We start from the raw sequence: 19,593 nt of genomic DNA, 5'->3' as shown, positions 1-19,593 counted from the left end.
CCTTACCTTGAGTAATAATCCCCTTTATCCCCCTTGCTTCTACTGGGGACACTTTTAATGGGTAAATTAGACTTTCTTCTCTCCAGTTTTGCGGGTGCCATTGTAAATGGCCCAAATCAAATAATTTAACAGTAATAAGTGTGAGGGGTATGACTAAAACCGACATCTTACAGTAAACTCTGACATGCAATTCCATGACAACTTGTCGGGGATTGCTAAGCAGGCTGGATTTCTTGCAGCGATACTCAACCATCCAGATCAAAGTTCTCCTTGTAAAATCTGCTCCTTCTTGAACTGTTCGTTTCTTGAATTGTATTCGTTGTCTTTCTCCCTCATGTTTCAAGAAAGAGGACTAAGTACTTCTCAAATATTTATTTCCCTCCCTGTTTACAGACATTTACCAGCAAATCACTGTTTTGTCTACCCTACAAAACTTCACCTGTAAATGAAATTCAATTAACAGGAACCATGAGAGAAAGTCAGAATTTAATGAGAATATTGAAACCCTCGTTCTTTGTGGTTTTTGATAGGCATTTCAGTGTATAATGGACACAGGGTTTGAAAGACACTGTTGTTAAAGGTTCAGCATCTCATGCCATTTCAATTAAAGCCCTAGAGTTCTCTTTAAGCGTTCCTTGGAACTCTTAAGAAATCTTACATAAAAAAATAAAAGAAGAAGCAGAGAATGAGGCTCCTTATATTTGTAGGGTTTGCTAAAATTAGTGTGGCTTTTTTTATGGCAAATGTGGCATGTAAAGAAATGTTAGAAAGTCATATTTATATATATATAAATTGAATATATTTTAAGTTTTACTTTGGTTTATATATATGAAATATATTTATAGTTTAGTATAGAAACACACATATTATACATATACATGCATACAAATATATATTTATATAAAAGTATATATATATATGGAAACAAAATCTCAAAATTCAGTTAAGAGATTAATCTTTCACGTTATTTGTCATCCCAGTTCTCCATTTGTGCTGTTATTTTAAGTAGCCTAGTTAGCCCAACAACATGAACTCTAGCGAATACTTTATATTTTGATAAGCTCACTGTGAAAGTTCTTAACTTCTGACCAGTGGTCAGGAAGTGTCTCTCTTTCCTTATCTTCCTTGCCACCTCCCCATGCTGGCGTGTAAAAGTTAGCATGTGGTATTGGCGTTCTGATCCCAATATATTATTTACAGGATTCTTGTGATGGGAGAAAACCTTCTACAAATAATAATCTATTTTTCTAGATGGCAAACATCTGGGTAGTATAAGTAAATGGGTAATTTATTAGTGTTTGAACAGCTTAAAGGAGGGTAAGTAAAGGTAGTCCCGAACAGCTCAGCACTTCTGACAGCCGCTTTCCGTCTCATTTGTGGTGTGTGACTGAGCACGGCTTGTAGGCAGGAGAGGAGGCGGAGGGGAAAGGGGGGAGCAGAGTGGACAGAGCAGGCTTTGGCTGTCCCAGTGAGACACCTTGTTGTCCTTCCCTCTGTGAGACCCCACATACCTGCAATGGGACTTCGAGGTCAAGTGCTTTGAAGTGTGTTATGTTTTGGTGACAGCTCCGCGGGCTCCAATGAACTTGTTGCAGTGGCGTGTGTGTCATTTGCTTGTTCCTCGGTCATAATGGATCACACTCGGACTGTGCTATGGGTAGAAATCATTGAATCTTTTGTTCCCGTCTCCCTCTTTGTTGCTGAGCAGTATTGCTCAGGCTGTAACAGCAAATCTGTGCTTTAGTTTGATGAGGGCCACATTCTTTAGTGCGGTCCATCCACTTGATGTCGCAGGCTGTGTGCAGAAAGGTAACACCGCAGGACAGAAGTTTCTTGAAGCTTTGCACTCTTCAGGGAAAGATTTTCATATATTCTGCCAGTTGTATAAACTAATGAAAAAATGCTGGGGAAATGGAGCCACAGGCTCTTTTATGTCACTGCAACCGTTACAGCAGTTTGGGGTAAAGTAAAAAACAAGTTCACTCTGAAAGGCCTGTGTGTACTCAATTAAAAACGCAGACCAGCATCAGCATATGATAAATTCAGATGTTTCTTGTCTCCCTTCCCAACTTTTCAGGTAAACTCACAAGCCCAAGAACTACTGGTATTCTTGAAGGAAAATTGAGAAATGATTATTTATTAGTTTAATTAAAAATAAAAATTTGTTGTCTTTTTTTTTTTTAATGAATCTGATAATGAAGCAGTGCAGTATTTTAAAATGGGAATAAATTAGATTAGAGTAGGTCTTCCTTGTCCAGAGAAGGAAAAAGAGGTGCAGGTAGCAGTCTGTTAGCTAACAAGCTAATATTTAAGCATTCAGAAGTATGAGCAGAGAGAAGCCTGGTGCTGGTAAACATGTTAGCGTAGCTTTTTTTTCCCTCATTTTTTTCCTTTTTTTTTTTAAATTTTTTAGACATTCTTGTCTGCTGATTTTTTTTTTTTCCATTCCCTACTCTAGATAAGGGAAGCAACGTTTTAACCCAGTGGCATAAGGAGCTTGGCTTTTTGTTCCAGCTGCAAATTGCCTTGCCCCATTTGTGTTCCCCACTGGGGCACAAAGCTGAGCCCACTCCCAGCTGCTTCTTTCTTTAACCTAACAGAGGTAGGGCACATCCCTCAGATTGGCTTCTGCTTCTTAGGAAGCACAACCTTTAGAATCTGTGTTTTGCCTTGTATGTAGGTTCCCTATGCAGCATTTATAATGGATGTGCTGCTGGGGAGAAAGCAGAGCTCTTTCTGATGGTTGATCTGCCTGAAATCTGTTTATCTTCAGGGCCCCGGTCTGGATCTCGCTGCATGTGTGACCGGGAATTGGTTTGAGCATGTGGAGAGCAAAGGTGCTGGCTGCAGGAACTCTTGCATGCTCATGGTGTAAGGCAGTAGTTCTCAGTCCCCTTTAACCACGTAGGCAAGCTAAGCATGAAAACCAGTTTGTTTTTAAACTGAGAACCTAACAAAGTAAGGGTAGAAAATCTAAAGGGGTTAAACAGAAAGTGTTCCCTGGTTTTAAAAAACAAAAGAGAGAGGCAAACACATTGATCCCTGTTCTGTGTCTGATCATCTCTTCAGGTAAGATCCTTCTGGCAGTGACAGCAAAGGATCAGTTCAGAGGGTTTTTCAGTGCTGTATCATGAGCGTTTTAGAAGGGACCTGGCTTTAATTCTCCTGGTCCTTATTGGAATAAAAATGAAGCTGTCAATCAGCAACTGAATTTGATGTTTGTGTCCTTTCCTACTGGTTGAATTTTACAAGGGCAATCTGCCCTCCTGCATTGTTTGTCATAGGGGGTCTGCAGCAGATTAAATGGCTACATTTAATGAAATGGGATGGAAAAGGATGAGCAAAAGACAATGTTATTAGTGACCTCCTTTTGCCTACTATCCTGCTCACTGGAAACCCACTCAGAGAGTACCAGTGAAGGTTCAAATTCAAGCTGTGTCTGAGAGAAGTGGGTCTATGTGTCCTGCTCTCATCCACTGAGCTACTTGGTTATTCTGGCTGGGTGTCTCTCTCTTCCTCTCCATACCGGTGGAGGGCTTGTGGAGAATTGCTCATACTCTGTCTTCCTTTCAGCCAGGGAATACCTTTGATTTATCCAGACAACTTAAAATAATATATGTTTATACAGGTGTGATTAAAAAAAGGCATTTCATCAGACTGAATGACATGAGGTCGGGGCATTTTAAGTGTATTTATAGGCAGTTTTGCTTTCAACTTTATTCCAACTGAAAAATAATTCTTCTAGAATGAAGTAACTGTTAATTAAACAATAAAGCTAAAGTAGTCCTGAGATGTAGGGGTCTGTATTTTACTCTGTTTTCATTTGCCAGTTTTGTATGTGCAGCATCTTTGTCTTCACCTAGCTGTTTCCACGTTACCAACAAAGAGTTAAATTTATACAAGCAGGCTGAGAGGAGGATGTGTGTGCCAGTCAGGATTCTTAGCTAAATTGCTTTCATACTTTGTTTTTACAATATATTTGCTGCTTAGCCACATTTTGGCCTTTTTCCTTTTTCTAACAAAAATCATTATGTGGGATAGCTAGTAGATAGTTCCTACTTTCACAGCGACAACTCCATGCTAAAAATGTCCCTTGGCATAGGGATCGTTAACTGATGGCAATTTGTCTGCCTTTCTGAGTAGGTTTTTCTTCGGCACCAGCTATAGAATCTATGAAATAGTCTGTGGGGGGAAAAAGTGTTTATATTGTGTTGAAACTGAGGATGCACCAAATGCTTGAGGGGAAAAAAAAAAAGTATCAAATAATGAGCTATAGATAATACTGCATCTTTTCAAGATCCTGGAAGGAGATGTTTAGGCAGTGTTGTGCGGCAGTCAGCATGAGAAAATTGTCATTTTGTGAAATGCTACCGTAGAATGTGTTTCAAACATCACTATTTATGTATCCATTTGTATAGATAGCATCAATTACATATTTTTAAATGTTGACATGATGGATCTAAAAACTACATGCATTACGAACATAAAAGTTTCCTTTGCTGTGGCTTAACTGTGGAGAACAAGTCTTATTTTTCTCAGTTTGAAAGCTGTATTTGTTTGAATAAAAAAATGGAGAGTGGTATTTTGTTAGTAATAGTTATAAAGATTTATTAATATTTTATTGTGGAGCTTTTAAATAAAGGATCACACATAATGGTTTTTTTGGGGGGGAGGGGTTTGGTTTTTTAAACTTTTCTGAAATCTCTTTTAACAAAGAGTATAGCAACACCATACATTTGCATTTTCTGATCACTAAAAATCTCCCCTACCACAAATGTGTATGTGAAATTGAGAACCTAATTAAAGGATTAACAGCATGTACAGTAATTTACCCAAAAGGCATGTGTTAATTTGTTAAAACCCTAAAGATCTTTATGCTGTCTTTTTTGATGCTATCAAAATATTTTCCATGGAACTGGTTGAACCTGGTCTCTTTATTATAAATTCTTCTCCAGAGTAAAGACAACTTAATTTCATATCTAATTGCATAAGGAATTATAAATTATCTTTTCTAAGAGACCTGTGACACTAAAACATAGAATGAACAAATAAAACTGATTTGTTCTAGTACAAATGAAGATATATGGCAGTATTTTTATTACAGACACCATTTGTTTGGGTTGAGTGTCTGAATATTTTACAATAAGATACAAAGTGCTCTTTGTGGAGCAGTCATTCTAGCAATGCATCTTAAGGTGTTTTGCAACTAATTGCCATGAAACGAAGAAACTCAGATCAACAAAAACCAGCCCCACCCATCAAATAAAACCTTATGCAGAATGAGATAAATCTGTTCCAAGGGAAATATGCTTTATGTGCATTCATAGAAGCAGCAGGAACTGCCTCTTGGATCAAACATGCAACTTTTCTTTTATTCATAGAGGAAAGACCTGTTGATTCCAGAAATGTGCTTTAGCTCAGAAGAAAGGTGACTTGCTGCATGTAAAATGGTAGTTTCCAGCTAGGTAAGAGGTGCTGCAGTACAGACTGGAGCACACAGCGAGGGATTTCAGGGCTGGTTTCTGTCGGGGATGATGTATAGTACAGTGTACTGGATGTGGGCATTTCCCTCACGTAAAGGGAAATGTAGGTCCTGCTGGGGCCCGATTAGTGCTGCATAACCCAAGGGGGTGCCATGCTGCTGCAGAGTTAGGGGTTCCTTCCCTCCCGGGGACTTCTGGTGGAATCGTGAACAAATCTGCCTCCCTGCCCTGAAAGCACAACCAGTAGGCATTCTCCTTCAGAAACAACTGGGTGTTTGTCACTGCGAAGTGACATAGTAATCTGAGAATTGAATATTGACTTTATGGCAGAATTCAGTAGAAACTGGCAATTATTAAAAATTTGTATTTTGTAACTCCTTAAGGAACTGTATGCTGGCATTGAAATTTTAAAATATTTTATAGTAAATTTACCACTTTGTACTGAACTGTGTCAGTGTTGGTGCCAAGGCTGTTTGAATGTTGCTGAACATCTATTTAACCAGATTAGATTAAACCCTAATACATTATATAGTGCGAGGAACAAATTAATATTCTACTGACCTTTGGAGGGTTGAATTAATAAATTTATCACAAGGATTAATTTGGTATTGTATAATAGAGATGTTCTTTTATTTATTTATCCAGAAGTACTTTTATTTTGAAGTTTACTAATACAAAGCTGCTTCTGGTAAGCTGATTGTTATTTCCAGATACTAAAATACCGATGCCAAGTTGTTCAAATCTCAAGGTATTGTATGCATTTATGAATTTTTCTAGAAGGGGACCAAAAGGTAGTATGGCACTTCACAAAGGCAAGTAGGAAAGAAAAGTAATGATTTTTAGCTACAGAGCTTCCATGGTCTGGTTTGAGTGATATGAGACAAAAATTTCAGCATTTATGGTAAAATGTGGATTACTCTTTTAAAAAATAATATGCCTAATAATCCAAAGTCATTTCAATAACAAGGTTAAGGAATACTTTTGTTACTATAAAAACATGAGATTTGTTTTCCCTCAGCTTTCTGTAGCTCTGTTTTAAAATTTTTTTTTGCAAGAATTTCTTATGCTTCACAATTTTGAGCGTGTGTCTGTGCAGGAAAGTAGGGAGAGGGAAAGCAAAAGAGAAGAGAGTCAGCCAAGCATTTCTATGCCGTTTGCAATAGCAATGTCATGACTTTGTGAGGAACAGCAGTGTGATTTTTGGTGGTCTAGTAAGCACCTACACTGTCTCATTGAGGTACAGCAAATCCCTTGTCACCTCCTGTCCTCCTACTTGTTGAACAAGGTTGGGATGTATTTGCAGGTACAGCTGTAGTACTGATGTGGCACTGTGATGCCCCATGGTCACAATGTGGATTTTGTAGGAGTGGCTGTTACAGAACAAAATTACCATCAAAAAACATCTTCAAAGATTCTCCTGAATCCTTTTCTTTTTTTTATATGTGTCTCCTGTGCATAAGCTCTTGTTTTGCATGTAAATGTAAGGGAGATGGAGAAATCTTAGCTGCATATGGAAAAAAACCCCAGTGTCTTCATATGTAAAAAATTACAGAATTAGAAGGAGATAAATTTATGTAGCCTTTGCTCCATAATAATATGGCAAGTCCTGACAAAGCCATAAGGCTTTTTTCACAGATTCGGTTGTCTGGAAATTGTGCAATGCTGTTTAAACGGAATGGCTTTTAACAGATCGCAATAAATTAAAAAAATAAATTAAAAAAAATCATGTTTTCAGCAAGGATTACATGATGGCAGTGCTAACTCCAGTGCAATTAATAGACAGTGTGTACTTTGTTTTCCTTTACTTAGCATTTTGTCAAGATTTTATCTGGCCACGTATCCAGGAACTGGGAATGGATGCAAGCTGCTGTTAATTGAACTCTATTTAGAACTATGTAAACCATGGTATGTGCAGTATGGCAAGACATGTATCTAAATTTGCATTTGCAGTAATGTAGCCACAGTATGTGTGTCCTGTAGTAGGTGGGCAGCCCCTAGTCTAGGTATTTTTAGATACAAAACTTAATCAGTTTATGACAAAATAACTTCTTATATCAGCATAGCATTTGTCTTTTACAAAACGTGCAGTTATTTTCCCAGAGCAGTTGCAAGATGCAGTTTGTAGATAAACAGGAAGAAAGATGGAATATGTTCTAATTTTTTTGTGGATCACTGGCCCATTGAGTCAGATCTTGTATTGTAGCAATTTCTTTATAAAGGAAGGCTAGTCCTGGTTTCCCCTATCTCATACACCTACTAAATGTCTTTTTAGATCCAACTAGTTGTGTGATGTAGTATTTAGGAGAAAGAAGATGCTGTCTGATGCAAGGAGTAATCAGTTCAAGTCTGGAAGCAAAAAAAATCCCTTATTTCCATGCTTGCTGGATTAAGTCTTTTATATAACATGCTTTATAGAAAAAGGGCTATGTTTGTACAGAAGGAGGTGCCAGAACACTAATAGAAGTATAGTAGCTCATCTGATGGGTGGGACAGATTTCTGCGTGCTGTTTGGAAAAAAAATTAACCCTATGTGGGAGTGTAGTATCTAACATTAATTCTTGACATTTTGTTTCCCATACTTCTGAGGCTCTTGACGAGGGGAGCTTCAACTTCTCTATAAAAATTTAATTCATAGAGATAAAAAAAATTCTTAGAGGATTCCATCACGAGCTTGTTAGCATGATCCTGTCTTTGGCACGAGAACATGGAATAGAACAGAATCCAAGCATTTTAATTTGCTGGGAACAAAAAGAAGCTGGTTGGTAACTTTGGGATGCAGCGCTGCTCTCTGAGGCACACGGCTTGGCGGGCGCGCAGTCACGCGACATCGTGACCGTACCTGGGTCTGTCTTGGTTTCAAACACGCCCTGGGCCTCCCCTGGCCCTTTTGTTATTTCTCAGCCTTTGGCACTGAGTGCCAGTGGGGGATGTGTGGAGATGGGGAAATGAGAGTAGATATTAGAATTCGGTAGCAGATTTAAATTAAGCAGAAACCTCAGTACGTTACAAACTCGTAAGGCAATAGTACACTATGGCGTGTGGCTGGACCGTAGTCACACTCAGCAAATCACTGAATGTTATAGGACAGTTCATACGTTTTCTAATTCTTCCCAGAAAAAAAGAGGATTTCAGTACTGAATAATACCTTGTTAGCGTATTCCTACTGTTGGCAGCACAGCAATTTGAACTTTCAAAAATAGGAGATTAGATATTTCCCTGAAACTACATGTACTATTTAGCATCGTACTGATGTTCTGGCAGAACGGTGTAGGGATTGAGAGAGACTGGGGCTGGAAGTGACTTAAGGGAGCTAATGGAGCTTAGCAAAGGTTATGAAAAGCAGTGCTTTCCATCAGATGTCCTATAAAGAAAGAGATGGGAAAGGACCCAAAGTGAGAACTCCTCACCATGAAGACAATTTTTTTTCAGACAGGACAAGTCCAAGCTGACAATTTTCATTTGGGACTTTGCATCCCCAGTAGGAAGAGTTATGAACAGAAATGAAAAAGCTGGTAGTAATAGAGAAATGTCCTGAATCTTAAAACTTTAACATGGTGCATATCTCAGAGTCAAATATTCCTTGCAATGGTGGAAACTGAAATGCAATGTTCTGGTACTGCTGTAGTAAGGCCAAAAATGGAACTAGAAAGGTTTGTCTTGGTGCGAAGGCTAAATGAAATAGAAAAATTAGACAGGCATCCAGTGCTGTGATGTAGGATCCAAAATCAGCTCACACAATGCTGTTAGTGTTCATAATTGCTTGTGCTGTAGTTTCAATAAGGAATTCTTTGCAAGAAAATTAAGTCATGTTTTCAGTTACAGCACTGTAAATAAAGTCAAATGCTTCTGAAGTCAGTAGAGTTTTTGATTTCCACTGATGCAATTGAGGGCAGAGTTTGAAACGTGATTTTTTTTTTCCAGATGTATCTCAAGCTATATTTTAAATTTGTATGAAGAAGTAGTATGTTGGGAGGCATTTTAGGAGCATAGGTAACATAGGTTCAGGTAAATTTATATATGTCTGTGGTTCCTGATCCTATAGTTGAATCTGCAAAGAGCTTGTTTGGGGTGTTTCATCCATATAATTTTTCACCTATGTCGTGATAAAGAAGTCCAAACTCAATACAGGTATTCTAGAGTGAGTTGTTTACCTACAGGAGGGATAGGCCAAAGCCATTTCACTACAGAATATTTTTCCTTATATGAAAGCATCCATTTGCAGGATATTTTTTGTTTAATGATCTTCAGAGTAATTTCATTGTTATTTTATAATATATCATAGAAGCTTGGGTTTAGGTTCTTGCTTGCTTCTGCAAATACATGAGACACAGTGACTTAGACTGGGAAAACAAAAGAGGAATTACCTATAGGAATCCTCCTACCTCTGCAGAATCACGGAGAAAGACAACCTGTGTTCTCAGAGGACAGAAGTATTGGAGCTCTAAGACTGAAAGTAGGGAGGCACGTTTGTTTCAATATATAAAAGATTTGACCTGTTTTCAAGTAATTTTCTTAAGGCTGGAGGAAGGAGAAAGCTGTAGAGAGTAGGAAGACATAAAGCCTGGGGTTAAGAGCCTTACAGTAGGCTATGGTGTTGCTTTAGTTGTGTGTGTGTGTGTTTAATTGAAGGTAGAGATGGCAAATATCCACCTTTTTGGCAAGGGCTGAGAAGCTGGTGTTTAACTTGACTAATATGTGTGTGTATGTAGGAAGGTTTTAAAAGAAGGGGAAAATATTTGTTAATTTAGACTATTTGTGGTCGAAATATCATAAACACTTGGGTGTAATAAGAGAGATACAGTAACTTTTTGTTTCCAGAGGACTTTTTAGAAATATTAATTCAAGTTAAGATTCATATATTTTGCAGAGAAGTTGTGAGGTTTTCACATAGGGTGAAAAGCACAGTAACCTGTCTAACTGCATCCATTAATCAAGATGGTGCCTTCTTTCCCATGGAACTTAAAGGCAAAGAGTTTTAATTTTAAAGCATAAAGTGGTTAGTACTTGTCTGTAAACTTCTAAATAGTGTACAAATGCAAAAGATTTTTATTTGATTAACTCTTTTTTCTTCATTTTTTAACATGGTGCTTATGTAGGAACATTCATCAGAAGCTTTAGATATTGTAGGAGATTTATGATGTCATATGATGTCATTACGGCAATATGCTGCATTGTAAAACTTCAGAGCAACCACTGCTGCACCACCAGGGTGAATAATGGAGCATTCATTCACTCCTACCAAATCCCAACATCAAATGTTCCACAGGCACTCTTAAAACAGAAATTGTGCCTGTAGGAACATGTAGTGAGAAGTGACGTTTGTGAGGGTGTAATTGGAGTACCTCAAAAGGAGTGGTAGATATTTCAATTCCCAGAAGTCGTTGTGTTAAAACTGCACAAAAGGTAGAGATTCTCTGAGGTAAAGGCTCTTCAGATGGAAGTGGCTGAAAAAAATCTTGGCTAGCTCATGGGGAGCTTGTGAGAACAAGTACTAGAGGCCAAGTGCTGCTCTGTTACACCATCCTACGTTTGGACTAGCGCCAAAGACGAGCGCTTTCCCCACTGCGACTGGACTGGAGGGAGTACAACTCGGAGGGATATGAGCGACCAGTGACTCGACTCTAAACCACACATAAAATAAGTTTAGCAGTCTTGGACTGTTGAACAATGATTCATTTTATAATACGACCGCAAAATGTAGCTGCGTTGGTAATGATTGCTTCAAACAGCTCAAGAAACTGAATGAGCAAGGAGGAGTCAGGATTACCCTTAGCCCTACTAAGTGTCCTTGTTAGGCCGGAGGTCAAGGCTTCCTGGTATAGCTTTTGCCCTGGGCTGCACAGGCAGGCAGGGGAGAGCTCTGCCTGCAATAGACAGACAAAGGTCTCATTCTTTAGTGGTAAATGTGCTTTAACAGCCACCGCTGCAGACTAACACTTAAAACAAAATGAAAGGAAATATTAAGCCTGCTGCATGTTACTCGTTCAGGATGTTAACAGCTGTATGGCAAATACATCTATAGTAGAGGAGGGAGAGGAAGATACAAGCAACTTTCACAGCCATCCTTTCATATCTGTAATTACATCCAGATTTAGCAGCAGTGTCATTTCATTTTGCAGAGGAGCGTGGCAGCCCTTGAAGTGAGATTTGTTGGTGTTCAATCCCACACGGTAGAAAAGGTCCATTGTACTCTGACCTGCTTTAAAACAAACCATACTAAACCATGCATGCATGCTCAAAGAGTCCCCCCTTTTTATAGACAACTGCCATTTGTTGCAGGGGTTGCTATGGCAAACCAGAGCAGAAAATCCTGTCTTGATGTTAAAGCAAAATACTTAAAAAGTGTAAGGAGACAGATTTTGAGAATATAAATTAATTAAATGGCAGTAATTGCATTATTGCACTATCTTGCCAGGGAAATAGCTATTCCTGTGAGAGTCTATGACTGTGTTAGGTCTTGAAGCAGAGTGTAATTTTTTGAACGTGCTTTAGGTTTTCAAAATCTGTTTTTGTGCTTTTCTTTAATTCTAACTAGTGATAAATAGCAGCCTAGCCTTGCAAAGGTGGTCATCATCCAGTGTGGTTGAGTTTTTAATGCTGTAATAAGACTGAATAAGCATTTGCAGTTTAAGCTTTAAATTGACAGAAATAAATAATTATAACCTCACAAATCTGGCCCACGTAACTGCTGGATAGCTTGCTGGCTTGAGATCAGTGTCTTTGGATTCGGGCAGGAAATGTGACACTTCTTCCAGATAAGAGTTCTACAGCTGTCTAATGGGGCTTTTGCTCCTTGGCTGCTGGTGGTGCAAAGTGTCAGACAGGTAGGAGACTTTTATGGTACATTTTTTCATTTGAGACAAAAAGGAAAAAGCCAAGGCTGTTCTATGTTGCTTGTCTTATTTGACTCCCCTGACTACTTAACAGTCCGGCCTTACTGTAGTTGTGTCTTTCTTCAAATCTCCAATGAAAGAATGAAGAGTAAGCTTCAGAAACAGAGCTGATAAACTGGATGCTGCCTAGCACCTTTTTAGTGCAATTAGAAAAGCTGCTTGGATTTTTTTTTCTTTAAATGCTGAAAACAAACAGTTCTATCTCTTTATATCTATGATAGTTATTCATTAAAGTACTTTCTGACATTTTCAAGTGGGACTGTGTTATTTAATAATATTTGAGGAGAAATGAAAACTAAAATGCTCACTCCTCACATCTGAAAGAGGAAATTCAGAGGTAAAAGGAGAAAAAGAACAAACCCCTCCATAGGAAGAGAAATGAAAATCTTTCTTGTAAGTATGTTACCTTGGACCATGAAGAACCTTAGTTAAGGGGACCTTGTGTGTGAAGTCCTTTCTTTAGGTGCTCTTCAAGCATCTCTGGTCTTTGCTCAGTTGATCAATCAGCCTTTAGTTGGCTGAATGTGGGCACAGGTCAGTGAGTCTGCTTTGATTATGCCAATATTGCCGGTCTTACGAATTGACCATCTGCTGTTTGCTTTTGTGGGCACTTAAGAATCAGGCAGGAAGAACATGGCAGTAGGCTGGTATTAGTACCTACATCAAAGTTCAGGAGCCCTTGAATCTTCTCAGTTTTGCCACTGCCTCTTTGTCTTCAAAAAACCATCTTTAGCTGTGCTACTAGTACAGCTTGCTGCAGTTGGTCGTGCCAGTTAACAAAGGTAAATACGTGTTTGTGTCAAACTTCCAGAGTTCATTTTAGTACACTGAGAGCGTCGTTTTGTATGTCCCCTTTGGATTCCTGGGTAGGCAGGAAGTAGACTGTTCAATGCATCCAAGGAATGGAATGTAACAAAGCTTCTGTGTTGCAGATTGAATTTTATATGTTTGGAAGAGGGACCAGCAGCTTCCCAAATGGGAATTTAAAAAAGGAGAAATGTAAAAATGTTTATAAATAGGTCATGTCAGCATCCTCTTCTGGAACTGGCCAAGTCTAATGCAAGATGCTTTTCATGCCATGTTTGCCAGCTACCTCTTAGGCTAAGGCATTTGTAGTGATTCAAGAGTTCAACTCTGTATTAGAAAAAGAAAGGCATTTGTGCAATATCATTAAAAGCTGATCCAATTTTTTTAAATTTATTTAATACTACTTACTTGAATCCACTGTTTTGCCTAGTATTTTGTGTGGCATTTTTCTTTCTTGTTACATTTATCATTATTCAGTTGAGAGGTTTTTCACTGCTTTACCCACCTTAAAATGATCTCATGTTCAAGGCTAAAATTAAGAAGTTTTGAAAACCAAGTTATTCTGATTGTCACTAGGGCAGAGATTAGGTATAGATGACTGAGTGCTTTGAAAAGGAGTTTTGTATCCACTTATCAGCTTTTTTTAATAAAAATGAAGAATTAAATAATTTTAAAAATAAAAAAAGAGTATTCGAAAACTACTTTACCATACATCGTGCAGTCATTTCTTATGGATAAACATATGTATAAAACATTGTAGCTGCACCCACAACATTCATTTTTATTAGATGAATATGCTTTTTTATACTAACTCTGTGTGGTAAGTGAATAGTATCTGTGTTAAATTCTACGTTTTTCCTCTATGGTTACAACCAAAATTAAACAGATTCCCTGTGTGAAATTATATCCCAAACTACTTTCCCCCAAGGTATTTTTAAACTTTTTGCCTAAATGATGTGCATTATTTTAATTACATCACATAATAATTATCTGGAAGGTATTGGTTATTATGTCAGTCTGAGGTGCCACTTAAGTCCTTTTCTTCTCATGATTAACAAAATAATAATTGTTTCAAAAGCAGGCAGGGATATGAAACCCAATCAAATCCTAGCAGGCATGTCATTATCGTAGCAGGGGAAAGCAAAGGAGCAGGTTCCTCCCTGGGTGAAAGCATCGGGAAGAAACGGGTGGCTGTATTTGTTTTGGCAGACTGAAGCTGTTGTGAGCCCGGATTCCCAGCCAAAACCAAGTGAGCTTTGAGTTGACTTGAGCCATTTCTCAAATGTTTTTGTGAACTCTCGCTTTTTTCTTTAATTCCCCATGTTGTTTTGATTATATTTCACAGTGCTGGGAACATCACAGCAGATCTTCCATGTTTTGGGATTATTTGTGAAAAGATTTCTCGTCAGCTAATAGTGATTGTGTAACAAAAAATCTTCATTGGTTGGTTAAAATCTGAGCTCAGATGTGTGATCACATAAGGGAAAATTCCGTGGAGACTTGGAGTGGAATGAAACCCCCTCCTTAATACTTTTGTCTAACATATGTCACTGTATTAAAAATAATTACTTTGGTTCCTTAGAGGGGGAGAAGAAGGGTTTTTTTAAAACCTGGAATTCTATATTGAGTAGGCAAATAAACTCCTGAGATTGCTTTCATTGGAAAAGGACATTTTAAATGGTACCTTTTTACTTGAATGTTGGCCAGTTTAATTTAGATTATTGCTTCTGACAATTAACCTCGTGTTGGGCTGCACTTGTCTCATTAGCAATGTGGCGAGTGATGAACTTGGATTCATGAGGGCTCAGCTCTCACCTAGGAAACTCTCTTGCCAGGGCTGCGCCGCTGCCTATTAACAAATTATTAACAATTTATTAACAAATCCACATAAAAGCCATCTGTGGAGGGCTGGGACTGCGGGATTAAGCAAAAATATTAGTAGTTTTATCAAATTCTTTGAATAGTTTTGCCAAAAGAGAAAGTTAAGCAGCAGAGGAGGCATGGACATAAGTTTTAAAAATATGTCGTACCCGGTTTTGATGTTTTCCCTTTTAAACTTGTACTAGTTTGAGACGAAGTTTCTCCCTCAAAATACATCTGCTTTAAAAAGAAATTTTTAAATAAAAAGAGAATAGAGTGATAGGGAGTAAGGATATGGCTAAATAATTAAAGAATAAAATTCTTAAATTCCGTTTGAATGTAATGCTTCATCTGCCAGGAAATGATCAGTTGATTTGTTTTTCATTTAAGCAAAACCAGTTACGCAAGTTGTGGTTTTATGAACTGATTCTCTCTCTTTTTCTCCCCTGATTTTTATTCCACCAAAGCAAAATATTTGTTACTTCCACAGTCTGCTGAACCGTGTTACACGGGGAATATTCTGAAATAATGTCATCTTTTGGCAGTTATTTAGTGGAGAAAAGGACGGAAGATACTTTTCTGAATAGAAGTAATGACTTTACCAACTGTGTGTAACTTGAAGTTTTCTCATATAAATATCATCAGAGAATGATGACTAGTGTTAATACCCCAAGATGAAATATAAAGAATTTTCTGTCAATTACTAAGAGAAAGTAGCTGAACAAAATTGGCTGATTTCTTTTTTCAATTTTTTTTTTACTTCTTCTGGTTTTTATTTCTCAGTTATAACAACATGCTGTGTACCTGTGTCTAAATTTACACACATACATATCAAATGTGTAGTGTCCAGAGTTAGTATAGATACACGTATCTTTATATGCAGGAAGGAGGAAAAGTGTTAGTCCCTTAAGTAGGTTTTTTATTTTTTCCTTATAATTTAAATTGACTTTGCCTTTATTGTATCAGTTCCTTACAAATACATTTTACTTTTACCATGAAAATCAGTAAGGTAAAGCAGGATTTAAGCTGACTACTCTACCCTCTCCCTTTATGTGGCTATGCACATAATATTTGCAGCCATTTAAAAGGTGTCACACATGTTGTTTAGAAGCAGTTATTTCATTGAATATTTAATAATGCATACATGAAAACCGATCCAGAAGAGAGTATATGAATAAAGATTTGTTCTGGCAGTACAGTGGGTCATTTTAGTGGAGAAATGAAACCTTTTTCTCTCCTTGGCTGCGGTGAGAGATGGGTCTGTGCAGCCGGCCGGCGCGATGTGCAGCCCATATGTGCACAGTGAGGAAAGCTGATGCTGAGGTGTGAATGTGACTGGCAGTGATTGTCACGCCCGCCTAACTTGTCCCTTTCTTATCTACAATGGTAGCTTTGGCCTGCCCTGGGACCCTGCACCTTTGTGTTTTCTGGGCTGAGCGAGCGTGCCTGGTGGTGGGTACCCTTGGGCATGGCTCTTGTGGAGCAGGCATCCCTTGCTCATCGCAGCAGACTAGATTCATGACACCTCTAGTGCTCCCTTCTTATGGTTTATAAATGGGAAGAAAAGTCATGACTCAAGCTAAATAGAGTGTAATTCGTTGCCTTGGGGGTAGGAGGAGGAAGGGATATTAGAGGTTTGCGGTCTGGAGATTTATTCCTGTAGAGCTGAAAGGTGCTGGCCGTCATTCAGAAATGGGAGCAGTGAGGCGTGAGCAGGAGGAGGGAGGTGACAGTGATGTGGCCCTGGGTGGGTAGGTGAGCAGGCACTGACCAGCAGGGCTGCTTGCCATGAGAAATACTCAGCCAGGGCTGAAAGCATTTTACTGGCTGTGATGAATCTGAGCTCTCTTTTAGCAGGAAATAAAACCTATTCATTGATTTGCAAGCTAAAAATAAAAACTATTTTCTTTGTACACAAGGAGGGCCTAAAGGGCTGGCAACAAGGTTGAGACCATTTTCTGGCTGGGGGCAGTTGTTGTTGGAGGACTCTGCTGTCTCACTCAGGCCGAGGGAGAGTCTGCATCATTCTTGCCCATCAACCTGTCAAGTCTTCCTGTCTCTCGTGAGATACGGTACTGCCAATTCCCTTTCCCCTACTGGCAGAAAACTCCTCAGCCATGATAATGGCATAATTCTGTAGTTCTGCCAAGATGGCTCTAACGTTTTGGTTGTGATATTTAGTTACATTTGCGAATATTTTCCTTCAAGGTAAAAAATTACTCTGAAGATGCTTCAGGTATGACATTCCTTTTATTTATATAGGGCACATGCAGGCACACGACACTGCTAATGGAATATGAAGCCTTTTGTGCACTACATACCAGGATGAAAGCTGGCTTAAGGCCTTAATGTCTTGAAATTGATACCTCCATTTAATTTGTAAAGAGCTTGTTAGCTTAGGCTAAAGACAGAGTATTTTCATTTCAAACTGTTATCTTAGTTTCTCTAAATTAACAGTGTTCTTTAGACATCTCCAGATGAGAGGCCTCCAAATCTTCAGTTCTCTTCTTTGAATATGCAATGAAAAACATTTCACCTCAGAGTAGGTAAAGGAGGTAACAGAGACCACTATTTTGAGCCTCCAGCAATAAAATTATTCCTGATTGGGAAGATTGGGTAGAACTTAATTTTAAGCATGTCTTGATTGAACAACTTCTCAAATTTTATGAGAACAACATGTTTAGTCTAGAATAGTGTATCTAGAGGAAGCCATTTCTCACAAAAACTTTTAGATTAATCTATAATTTATCCATTTTATTTAATATTTATTTTTATTCTCCTAGACTACAATTTTAATGTTGTGGCTTTGACCTTTTTCATCTGCACTATAGTGAGAACAGGTCACACTGAGTGGGACCTTTGTTGCGTGAGCTTTTCAAATGAGTTGTTCTGCAGTAAACTGTAAACCAGGGCCATCACCTGGGGAAGATAAGAGCTGTTTTAGTGCTGATAGGCTCCCCTGATTGGATTTTCATCCATCATACACTCAGGTGTCAAATGAAGAGAGGAGGGTGTTGTGGGTTTTTTTGCTGATTAGAAAAAGAAGAAATTTAAAATGGTTTAAAGTCTGAATTCTTTTATTACTTTAGGCATCTCAGACTTTTAGGATAATACTTTAGTTATAAAGTTTCTACTTACTCAGAAAGGCTTTATATTTCTTTGCAGTTTATACCTGTCTTAAGACCTGCGGTATGAAACAACCAATAATACTCCATGTTTCCAAATGAACAATAGACTTTGGGGGAGTAAAATAGACTTTCATTAAAATGCAGATACCCACAGTGCAACCCACATCCCACCACCTGAGTGAGTGCCAAGAGCAGAGAATAGTTATTGGCTGTGGGAACTGACTGTGTCGGCAGAAACCAGATTGAGGCTTTTCCTCCAGGGTGACCTTTGAAATCAATCAGATTGTGAAAACGATAAACTTCCCAAAGCTGCCTTGCTGTGTCGTGCTAGTAATGCTCTCTCAGTGTTGAGGTCTGCTCTGGTTCACTGTGCAAGTAAGGATGAGAAAATACATCTGGATTTATTGGGTGGTCATTTGGCCTATTCTTTCAGGAATACACGTGCATGCAGGGTCTTTGTCTTCCTAACGTAACACTTTGTGAAGTAGTTATTTATATCTTATTTTCTCCTTTATCACAGTATTATTAGTTGAAATCCCCAGTCAGGTATTACATATTTGTGATACTGAAGAGAATGCTGGCAGCAGTATAGGTTGTACCTTACGGTGAAATGGCATCTCTGGTAGATTCCAGATATTTTCCAATATTGGTGCCATGTTCTGAGTAAGGCATCATTCCAGTGTATCTTTATTTAATTATATTTCCCGGAACTGTGAATTGGCCTCTGGCTTCCTTTTCTGCTTACACACATGTAGAAGCCATGCACTAGTGGGCCCAAGACACCCGGGGCTTGAGAGATGNACAGTCTGTCCTCCCTTTTTTTCTTGAAATACCACCACACAGCATTTTTGATCTCTTTGATTTGAACATGAGGTAGAGTTTAGGAAAGAGAAAGAAGTGGTGAGAGCACTGAGCTCTGGGGGAATAGAGTTCTGGTACAGAAATTGGTTTAGTACGCAATTACTAGTATTAAACAACAGTTTCTTTCACCAGAAGACCCATCACTGGGACTATTGGGATAACCTATCTCTTAAGGTATCTGCAGTGCCAGAAAAAAAAAAAAAAAAAAAAAGATAAGAGGCCTGAGAGTGCTGGTGTGCTGTCCTCCAGCTTGGTGGGTGGTGAAGCAGTGTGAGCTGCTTTCTGAAGGATGAATCTCAGGAGGTCCTAGAGCTCTCCCCCATCTCACAAGGGTGTTTGCAGTGCCACCAGTGCTTAAGGCTATTGAATCTTGTAGTCTCTGGGGGTGTCCCTTAAACTCTCTTGCTGGTTTTGGCTGGGATAGATTTCTTTTCCTTTGTAGTAGCTCCACAGTTTCTCTATGCTGTGATTACATGAGAATCTTTTAGCTGCTACTAAAGAAGCGGTAAACTGGAAAGGCTTCAAAGCATTATGTGCGTGTGCTGCAAACCTCCAGATCCA

The 19,593-nt window shown here is 38.6% G+C and overlaps 1 protein-coding gene across 9 annotated transcripts in view; it reads left to right on the top strand.

Annotated features, from left to right (window-relative positions):
- The window catches only part of SATB2 (SATB homeobox 2), a 216,560-nt gene that overhangs the window by 112,980 nt on the left and 83,987 nt on the right, over positions 1 to 19,593 (top strand). The window contains exons 1-2 of one of the 9 annotated variants that reach the window (XM_017838509.1): positions 12,250 to 12,255; positions 16,804 to 16,810. The exons of the other annotated variants lie outside the window; for them this stretch is intronic. The gene's annotated coding sequence lies outside the window, so the exon portion shown is untranslated. Of the gene's footprint in view, positions 1 to 12,249; positions 12,256 to 16,803; positions 16,811 to 19,593 lie in introns of those variants that run through there. 9 annotated transcript variants of the gene reach the window in all.

The sequence above is a fragment of the Lepidothrix coronata genome, unplaced genomic scaffold, assembly GCF_001604755.1.
Source record: "Lepidothrix coronata isolate B3197 unplaced genomic scaffold, Lepidothrix_coronata-1.0 Scaffold7, whole genome shotgun sequence".
In the NCBI taxonomy this organism is placed as follows: Eukaryota; Metazoa; Chordata; class Aves; order Passeriformes; family Pipridae; genus Lepidothrix; species Lepidothrix coronata.
The sequence above is the reverse complement of the archived record's forward strand: the minus strand, read 5'-3'. Positions and strand labels throughout refer to the sequence as shown.